This window comes from Thunnus thynnus, chromosome 5, assembly GCF_963924715.1.
Source record: "Thunnus thynnus chromosome 5, fThuThy2.1, whole genome shotgun sequence".
Classification (NCBI taxonomy): domain Eukaryota; kingdom Metazoa; phylum Chordata; class Actinopteri; order Scombriformes; family Scombridae; genus Thunnus; species Thunnus thynnus.
This window is the reverse complement of record NC_089521.1, coordinates 35,598,723-35,609,021: the sequence shown is the minus strand read 5'-3', so window position 1 is coordinate 35,609,021 and position 10,299 is coordinate 35,598,723. Positions and strand designations below refer to the sequence as shown.

Genomic DNA, 10,299 nt, shown 5'->3' with positions numbered 1-10,299 from the left:
AAACTAGTACGTTTTACACCGTGGACATTTTGATGTGAGACTGGTTGAATATTCACGTATGAATGGATGAGATTTCATGTGATGTTCATGAGATCGTTTGGATGAAACCTGGTTAAAGTTTGTCTGTCGTGTGTTGAACAGTGAAACTTGTGTTTACAGGGTTACACAGCTCTCCACCTCGCCTCCATTCACGGCCACCAGCACGTCGTCCACATCCTGATCAACACTTACAGTGAGTCAGTCCACCTTCAGCATCCTCCACACATATTCTAACACTAAATACTCGGCTTGGTGCTTTTAAACCAACCTCTCCTCCCCCATTAAAACCTGTGAATATTTTCTCCTCCTTCACTGTAAAGCATCTTTAACTAAATACGTGCAAACGGTTTGGAAATATTGTTTTCATATTATTTGGACTCTTGTTGTTGTAACGTGTGAGGATTTGATTCATATTCACACGTTGAGAATCAAACGGCGTCTTCACGCCTCGCAGACTCTCTGAAAGGGGAAGACAGCAGTGATGTAAATCATCTCTGGCAGACACAAAAGACCCTCCAACACCAGACTGACAAGTCCAGTCCTGACCCCCCCCCCCCCCGCCTCCACCCTGCAGCCCCCCCAACCAGCAAGAGGCGGCGTTCATACTGCTGCTAATGAGTCCCGATGATGTGCAGAGCTGCGGTCTGATCCTCTGCAGCCGTTCATACGGCCGCCGCCGCCGCCACCATCAGAGTCACAGCGACCTCAGAGTCACAGCGACCTCAGAGTCACAGCGGCCTCAGAGTCACAGCGACCTCAGAGTCCTGACCTGTCAATCAGATAGTTGTATTTATATTAAAGTGATTCACTTCCTGTTATATGTTCAAACCTCTGCATCACTCCGTCACTCTGCAGCTAAAAAATACTTCATTTAGTGTTTTAGTGCTTCTGCTCCTGAAACGTCACTAAATAAACTCCAATAAAATGAGAACTTTGATGAACTATTTGACATTTTTCATCAACAAATAAATATGATATGATAATATAATATGATAAAGCTTATAGTTAGGGCCGACCAGGCTCGCCTTGGATCAGCCCTTAGTTATGCTGCTATAGGCCTAGACTACTGGGGGACTTCCCATGATGCACTGAGCTCCTCCTCCTCCTCCTCCTCTCCATCTGTATGTATTCATGTAACATCAATGCATGTCACTAACTTTGCTTCTTCTCCAGAGTTTTTTTGTGCTTTCTCATCTCACAGGAAGGGTTCTGGGCCGAGCCTTCGCGGTCCTTCGCGGTCCTGTTGGTGTCCTTCCCCGGTTATTGCTGCTGTTATTGTTATTGTTATGATTGTTATTGAGAACACGTCTGTAACTGCTTCTCTGGAGGTTGTCAAAAGGCATTCTGGGAAATAGTCTGAGAGAGTTGAAGTTCATGATAAAACTGATGAAATGAGTCTGGCTGGTTGGAGCAGGGTCGGAGGGTTCGGGTTAACCTGCAGGAACCTTTAACTGTATCTGACGGAGGCGGGAGGAGTGCTGGTGAGAGTTTAAGAGTCAGTTTCAGGCTGTAACCGTTAGTTTCAGTGTCTTCTGCAACACGATGACGTTGTTCCTCATGTTGATATCTGATGTTCCTCCTCAGATATCAACATGAGTCCAGATTTAACTTACTGAGAGTTGGACATGTGGGAGCAGAAACTGTATTTATACACAACATTCATCCTGCAGGAAACACGCCTGCTTCACACAACAGCAAAGAGCTGTTAAAGTCAATACTGAACCTGTATATGCAGCATATAAACCAGTCAAAAAGCAGAAAACACTGTCAGGTTTCTAAAGATGAGGATGGATGATCCAGGAAGTCCAGTTGGAGTAATGTATTAAACACTGTGTTTCACCATCACTTCATAAACTCTGATGTGTTTTTCTCTTTTTTTCATCAGATGCTAAAAGCAACATTAGAGATTATCACGGGAAGATGGCTGCTCACTACTGGAGCGGCTGCACCGACATCTTCAGCAGACCAGACCCTCAGTCAGGTGAGATATGATTGTCCAGACATCCTTCCCTGTTGCTATGTTGCTATAATAAACATAAGTCTGGCTTCTGATTGGTTCACAGAGTTTACTATTCGTTTCTCACATTAAGGTCATTAGGAGTCATGTGACCTGACAGCAGCATGTCCAGCACAGATATCAGATCACAAACGACGGCTGCAACCATCAGAACGATTAATCAATTAAAAGAAAATTAACTGGACATTATTTCAATACTTGATTAATCATTTCACTTCCAATAATATTGGAATATGGAAGAAATAAAGTTAGTCATGATTTTTAAAAAATGCTCATGGTTTGTCAATATTTTGACTAAATTATAGATAAAAACTTGACTCATGAAGCTAAAAGTCTGAGAAAGCAAGTCACAGTTATAGCAAGTCAGCATTTTGAGATAAAAAGGATAAAAATGTTCCTTTCTGATGTTTTTAAAGTAAAGTTTAACGACTTAAACTGAATAATTCTGAGTTTCATCTTCAGAATCTGCAAACTGAATCAAAAAGTTGCAGTATATAATAATTAAACATCCGCTCAGAGAGGATCAGTTTTATTGATGCTTGCTGCGTGTTTCTAACACACCTGAAGGTTTTCACGGTCGGAGACCTGAACGCTGTTACTCATCAGTGTGAATCTGGTTCCAGGTGGGAGGTTTTCTCGGATACGACGGACGCAGCGTTACGCTCTGCCGTCCTTGCTGCTGTCTCGCTCTCGCAGTCAGGGACAGCTCAACCTGGAGTTCGGGACGCCGCCTCAGTCGGCCTCTCACGCTGCGTTGGACCTGCAAGTGTGACGTTTACGTTCCTGCCGGCAGCCACAAACCCGGATTCATGTTCTGTCTCACACTGACGACCTTTCTGACAACATTAGATGATTAATTCATTAGCTGATTGGTTTGGAAATCAATTCATGGTTTCAATCATTTTTCAAGTGAAAAAAATCAAATATTCTGAAATTTCAGACCTTCAAATGTGACGATTTGGTTCTTTTTGTCATTTACATTCAGTCACTTGGCAGACTTATCCAAAGCAACTTACAAGTGAGGAGAGACAATCAAGACTCATGTTCAGAAGTTTTCCTTTTTGTTTTTGTTTAATAATTGAAGTATTAATATATCACGGTCAACTGTTGGTTGCTGGTAACTGTTAATTACAGGATTCAAATGAGAAAATACAAGAAATGTCAACCTGGTTCGTAAAAATGTTCATAATTTCTCTTGATACTGTAATAAAAGGCAGAACTAAGTTCTAAGTGAATAAAGTTTATATTGAAAACATTTTTTCAGCACCGTGACAAACAGTAAAAACACAGATGTTTGACTCGAGTCCTCGCTGTCTCTGCTGTTCTTCTCCATCAGGTTTCCCGTCTCGCGCTCTTTCACCGTCTCATAAACGTCTTCATTAACTTCCACACTGTCGGCTGGCTCATCACATAAAGCTCATTATGAGCCTTAATAAGCCATACCAGCAGTGTTTGTGTAAATGATAAGAAGGAAATGAGACGATTGGTGGGAGGACACACTCAACACTAATAACAAAACGCTCTCCCCGGATAATGTGCAAATTAGCGAAGCATCAAACTCTCAGATTTAGTCCATGTGTGACTAAAAGCCACTGAGCAAACAGAGCTGTTAGTTCAGGAGAACACAGACTGTTTCCATGAATGTGGCCTGATGGTTGAATGTTTCCACCTCTGACCACAAACATGATGCTGTTATTAGTGTTTGGAGCCGTTTCTAAACAAACTAACTCATGATAAAGGATCATGTGACCCAGTGCAGCCGTTTGACTCACCGTCAACAACAGAGGAATCAGATATATCAGCTTCGATATACAAACACAACACCTGTTAGTAGATCAGTTCATCGTTGGTTTGGATCCAAACGTGAAGACAAATATAGAAAATCATCAGAATGATCCTTTAAGCTGCCATCAATTAAAGATACACATTAAAACATTAAAGACAATAATGATAAAGCCAACAGGAGGATGATATCTGACGTTATGCTGACTGATCACGCAGCCCAGAATGAACATAAAGAAAATAGAAAAGGACCCAGAACGCTTCCCTGAGGAACTCCACCTGACACAAAATCACCTAAACTAACAAAAACCTGCTGAGTACCAGTGAAACCAGTCGAGTACCAGTGAAACCAGTCAACAACATCTCAGCTGATTCTTAGTGTGTGTTTGACATCTGTGTTCTGGTTTCACACAGTTGTTTGTTGTTCAGGTGACAGAAATCCTTCTGAATTATAAATGAAGTGTTTTTCATCTGTTAATCTGTAAAATGAATCTCCTTCATGCACTGATACACATGGAAGGTGTTCTGAATAAAAGCTTCTAACTCCACAGTCTCCTCCTCCGTCAGTCTGCTGGTTGTCGGTCACGTCTGTAATGGACTGCAGTCAAAGCTGGTCGCAACCCATAACCCATAACCCCGATGAGATTCCTCAGCTGCAGCTGCATCAGTCTGCAGTTACAAGCTTGTTTCCATCAAGAACCAGCGTTTTACAGCCGCTGTCAGACAATCAACAGATATTTAGTGACAAAACTCTGCAGATTTGACTCTTTTCAGACCTGATGCCTCTGTGGGGGGGGGGGGGGGGGGGACAACAATGCAATGCAGTGTCTGTGTGGCGCTGATGATTGGTTGTTTAAAGCCTAACTCATCACTTAGTCTTTGTGTCCGTCGCCATGACTTCCAGTCAAAAGGAAATGAGGCCTAATGAGCTGAAAAGACACATCAAAGGTTTCCACAATGAAGCCTCTGATGTGATACTGCAACCACAGAAGAAGAAGAAGAGGAAGAAGAAGAAGAGGAAGAAGAAGAAGAAGAATGGTGTCTTAGTTCACAGAGGAAAAGTCTCTGATCAGTCTGATCACTCTCATGTTGAAAGTTTTTTTTGAAGTTCCCGCCCTTTTCCAAACAGGTTCCATGGACGATTCTCAGATGGTTCTGTGTAACAAACCGTCTGGTGAGTCAGGTTATAATAACATCAGCAGACTTCCTCCGTCGCTGCTGGGGGGCCCTGGCACTGCAACGTACACGACTCAGATGTAGTTTTTGTTGAGAGGACGTCTCAGTTTGGATCATACTGCTCTGGAATATAAAATCATTCCAACTATGTGAAAGAAAATACAGGAAACAAACAGTTGATCTGATCTGTGAGTGCCGTCACACACAGACAGCATCACTTTAACAGGTAGAAATGTTACATATTCCATGTGTGAAAGGTTAATAGATGAAGTTTTAATTAAATGTTGTTGACGTTCTCTCTTAGCATCACTGATCATTGTGATGTTAAAAGTGTTTCCTGTTTCTGTATCTGATAACGCGTCAGAGATCATGTTGTTCTTCTCCACAGACAGAAACAGGCAGTTATTGTTGGTGACGTCCTGCAGCTCCTTCAGTGACATAAACTCCCACAATCCTTCTCAGCAGAGCGTCGCTGACTGACAGATCGCGTGCTGTCATGGAGCGATGTGTTTTCCTGGGTAAAGGTGTGCCCAGCAGGCCTGCAGAGAGCCAGGAGTCTGCCTCTCCATGAGCCGCAGGCAGCGCTGATTAAAGAGAACGACCAGCCTGGACACCATCAGAGCTCCCTGTGAGGCTCTTCACCGAAAACCAGGAGATCATCATCGTCAGACAGCAGCACGCTTTATTCTCCAACAGTCACAAACTCACAACTTTATTCTCCAACAGTCACAAACTCACAACTTTATTCTCCAACAGTCACAAACTCACAACTTTATTCTCCAACAGTCACAAACTCACAACTTTATTCTCCAACAGTCACAAACTCACAACTTTATTCTCCAACAGTCTCACTCTGACAGCGACTGTGAGTTTTTATTGAGATGACATTTTCTCTGAGTGATATCTGAGGGGAGCTGAGGACTTCAGGTGAGTTGGATCATGTAACATGTTCACCAATAATTAAAATACTGTTGTTGTTGGGGTTTTTTTTTGGGGGGGGGGGGGTATACTGACTCTTTAACCATTTTGGATAAAAGCATCAGAGTTATATTATTATATTCAGAGAGGTTTTTCACTGATGAAAGCCTCTGAATGTGAGGAGAGATGTGATATTTCGATCTGAGCAGCAGAACTTACTCTCTTAAGGTTATCACCTTCTGCCCCCCCCCCCCCCCCCCCCCCCCCCCCCACCACCACCACAGTCTCCTCTCCACTGAAGTATGATCCAAGGAGCTTACAACTGTAATTAAATCATTAGATTCTTGTCTACGCTTCACAGAGCCGGCACAAATTGACTTCCCACCAACATCATTTTCTATTTGAACACCAAATAATGATTTTCAGCTGCTCTAATTACAAAGCTCAACATCTGATCAAGCTCGCATCCGGCGGGGGAATTATCATACGGGACAGCATTAGACCTCATTACCAACCTCAGTGCAGAATTATGACATGTAGTAATTGGATGGGAAGTTTATCAACAGAGTGTTGGCCCAGCGAAAGACTGGCTGCTCTGTAATCATGTGATCGACTGAGTCGCACAGTTTGCTGCAAAACAAAGCAGAGCTGCTGACTTTCATTGATCTTTAACAGACTCAATGCACATGAACAGATCTGCTTTCTGTTTGCACTGGCTTCTCCTTCTGCACTGCACACTAACATCCATCCTCCCTCTCTGCACTGCACTCTAACATCCATCCTCCCTCTCTGCACTGCACACTGTAACATCCATCCTCCCTCTCTGCACTGCACTCTAACATCCATCCTCCCTCTCTGCACTGCACACTGTAACATCCATCCTCCCTCTCTGCACTGCACTCTAACATCCATCCTCCCTCTCTGCACTGCACACTAACATCCATCCTCCCTCTCTGCACTGCACAGTAACATCCATCCTCCCTCTCTGCACTGCACTCTAACATCCATCCTCCCTCTCTGCACTGCACAGTAACATCCATCCTCCCTCTCTGCACTGCACACTGTAACATCCATCCTCCCTCTCTGCACTGCACTCTAACATCCATCCTCCCTCTCTGCACTGCACACTGTAACATCCATCCTCCCTCTCTGCACTGCACTGTAACATCCATCCTCCCTCTCTGCACTGCACTGTAACATCCATCCTCCCTCTCTGCACTGCACACTCTAACATCCATCCTCCCTCTCTGCACTGCACACTGTAACATCCATCCTCCCTCTCTGCACTGCACACTAACATCCATCCTCCCTCTCTGCACTGCACTGTAACATCCATCCTCCCTCTCTGCACTGCACAGTAACATCCATCCTCCCTCTCTGCACTGCACTCTAACATCCATCCTCCCTCTCTGCACTGCACAGTAACATCCATCCTCCCTCTCTGCACTGCACACTGTAACATCCATCCTCCCTCTCTGCACTGCACTCTAACATCCATCCTCCCTCTCTGCACTGCACACTGTAACATCCATCCTCCCTCTCTGCACTGCACTGTAACATCCATCCTCCCTCTCTGCACTGCACTGTAACATCCATCCTCCCTCTCTGCACTGCACACTCTAACATCCATCCTCCCTCTCTGCACTGCACACTGTAACATCCATCCTCCCTCTCTGCACTGCACACTAACATCCATCCTCCCTCTCTGCACTGCACTGTAACATCCATCCTCCCTCTCTGCACTGCACACTAACATCCATCCTCCCTCTCTGCACTGCACTCTAACATCCATCCTCCCTCTCTGCACTGCACTCTAACATCCATCCTCCCTCTCTGCACTGCACTCTAACATCCATCCTCCCTCTCTGCACTGCACACTGTAACATCCATCCTCCCTCTCTGCACTGCACTCTAACATCCATCCTCCCTCTCTGCACTGCACACTAACATCCATCCTCCCTCTCTGCACTGCACACTCTAACATCCATCCTCCCTCTCTGCACTGCACAGTAACATCCATCCTCCCTCTCTGCACTGCACTCTAACATCCATCCTCCCTCTCTGCACTGCACACTGTAACATCCATCCTCCCTCTCTGCACTGCACACTGTAACATCCATCCTCCCTCTCTGCACTGCACACTGTAACATCCATCCTCCCTCTCTGCACTACACACTGTAACATCCATCCTCCCTCTCTGCACTACACACTGTAACATCCATCCTCCCTCTCTGCACTACACACTGTAACATCCATCCTCCCTCTCTGCACTATAAACACTAACATCCATCCTCCCTCTCTGCACTGCACTGTAACATCCATCCTCCCTCTCTGCACTATAAACACTAACATCCATCCTCCCTCTCTGCACTGCACACTAACATCCATCCTCCCTCTCTGCACTACACACTGTAACATCCATCCTCCCTCTCTGCACTACACACTGTAACATCCATCCTCCCTCTCTGCACTATAAACACTAACATCCATCCTCCCTCTCTGCACTGCACTGTAACATCCATCCTCCCTCTCTGCACTATAAACACTAACATCCATCCTCCCTCTCTGCACTACACACTGTAACATCCATCCTCCCTCTCTGCACTATAAACACTAACATCCATCCTCCCTCTCTGCACTACACACAGTAACATCCATCCTCCCTCTCTGCACTACACACTGTAACATCCATCCTCCCTCTCTGCACTACACACTGTAACATCCATCCTCCCTCTCTGCACTACACACTCTAACATCCATCCTCCCTCTCTGCACTATAAACACTAACATCCATCCTCCCTCTCTGCACTATAAACACTAACATCCATCCTCCCTCTCTGCACTGCACACTGTAACATCCATCCTCCCTCTCTACACTGCACTGTAACATCCATCCTCCCTCTCTGCACTACACACAGTAACATCCATCCTCCCTCTCTGCACTGCACTGTAACATCCATCCTCCCTCTCTGCACTACACACAGTAACATCCATCCTCCCTCTCTGCACTGCACTGTAACATCCATCCTCCCTCTCTGCACTGCACTGTAACATCCATCCTCCCTCTCTGCACTACACACTGTAACATCCATCCTCCCTCTCTGCACTGCACTGTAACATCCATCCTCCCTCTCTGCACTACACACAGTAACATCCATCCTCCCTCTCTGCACTGCACTGTAACATCCATCCTCCCTCTCTGCACTGCACACTGTAACATCCATCCTCCCTCTCTGCACTGCACTGTAACATCCATCCTCCCTCTCTGCACTACACACTGTAACATCCATCCTCCCTCTCTGCACTGCACACTGTAACATCCATCCTCCCTCTCTGCACTACACACAGTAACATCCATCCTCCCTCTCTGCACTACACACAGTAACATCCATCCTCCCTCTCTGCACTACACACAGTAACATCCATCCTCCCTCTCTGCACTACACACTGTAACATCCATCCTCCCTCTCTGCACTGCACACTGTAACATCCATCCTCCCTCTCTGCACTACACACAGTAACATCCATCCTCCCTCTCTGCACTACACACAGTAACATCCATCCTCCCTCTCTGCACTACACACAGTAACATCCATCCTCCCTCTCTGCACTGCACTCTAACATCCATCCTCCCTCTCTGCACTGCACACTGTAACATCCATCCTCCATCTCTATTACTATTTTCTGGTCTGTGACATCATCATCATCATCTGTCAGTTACCGTTGCGTGCCCACTGGTTCCTGCTGTGTCTCATCATGGCTAAGTCATATTAGGGATATAATTTTATTTATTAATGTATAAAATATATACATTAATCATATATTATAATTACAGAGCATACGCTGGTTATTTATTTGTTGAGCAGACTTCAGCTGTCCAGTGACTGAAGTTTCATGATCCAACATTCTTTTTTAATTCCATTCTTTCCTTCATTATAAAACTTACAGTGCACACTTTAGGCCCATGTTAGACTCAGTAAAACTATTCGAACAGTTCTGCATGAACAGACTGTAATATTTTCTGTAATATCCATAGAAAGAGGACGTCAGTGTGAATCTGTTGTGACGAAGTTTCAGCCAACAGCATCACTGTGGAGGTGAACTTCTCTCTGCTTGCTTCATTCACCGCGGTCTGATTTATATAGTCTGACCTCCAAGAAAAACAACACAACAGGTCATAATGTCAGGCGCCCAAAAAACCGGTTACAGTAACGTTTGAGTGCCAGCTGCCATCTAGCGGTCGCAGTAACTGCGAGGTGGAGCAGTGGTGCAGTCAGAGGAGGAGGCTGGATGGAGGCTTTAACCCAACATAACCCCTAACCATAACCCCGTGATTATTATTGTAGCCATGACGACAGAGGTGGCTT

The 10,299-nt window shown here is 45.2% G+C and overlaps 1 long non-coding RNA gene across 1 annotated transcript in view; it reads left to right on the top strand.

Moving 5' to 3' along the window:
* LOC137183741 (uncharacterized) overlaps positions 1–3,311 on the top strand; it is a 21,965-nt gene extending 18,654 nt beyond the window's left edge. The window contains exons 3-5 of the long non-coding RNA XR_010928531.1: positions 160–232; positions 1,925–2,020; positions 2,680–3,311. This is a non-coding gene — a long non-coding RNA (uncharacterized lncRNA). The remainder of the gene's footprint in view (positions 1–159; positions 233–1,924; positions 2,021–2,679) is intronic.
* The last annotated feature ends 6,988 nt before the right edge of the window (positions 3,312–10,299 follow it).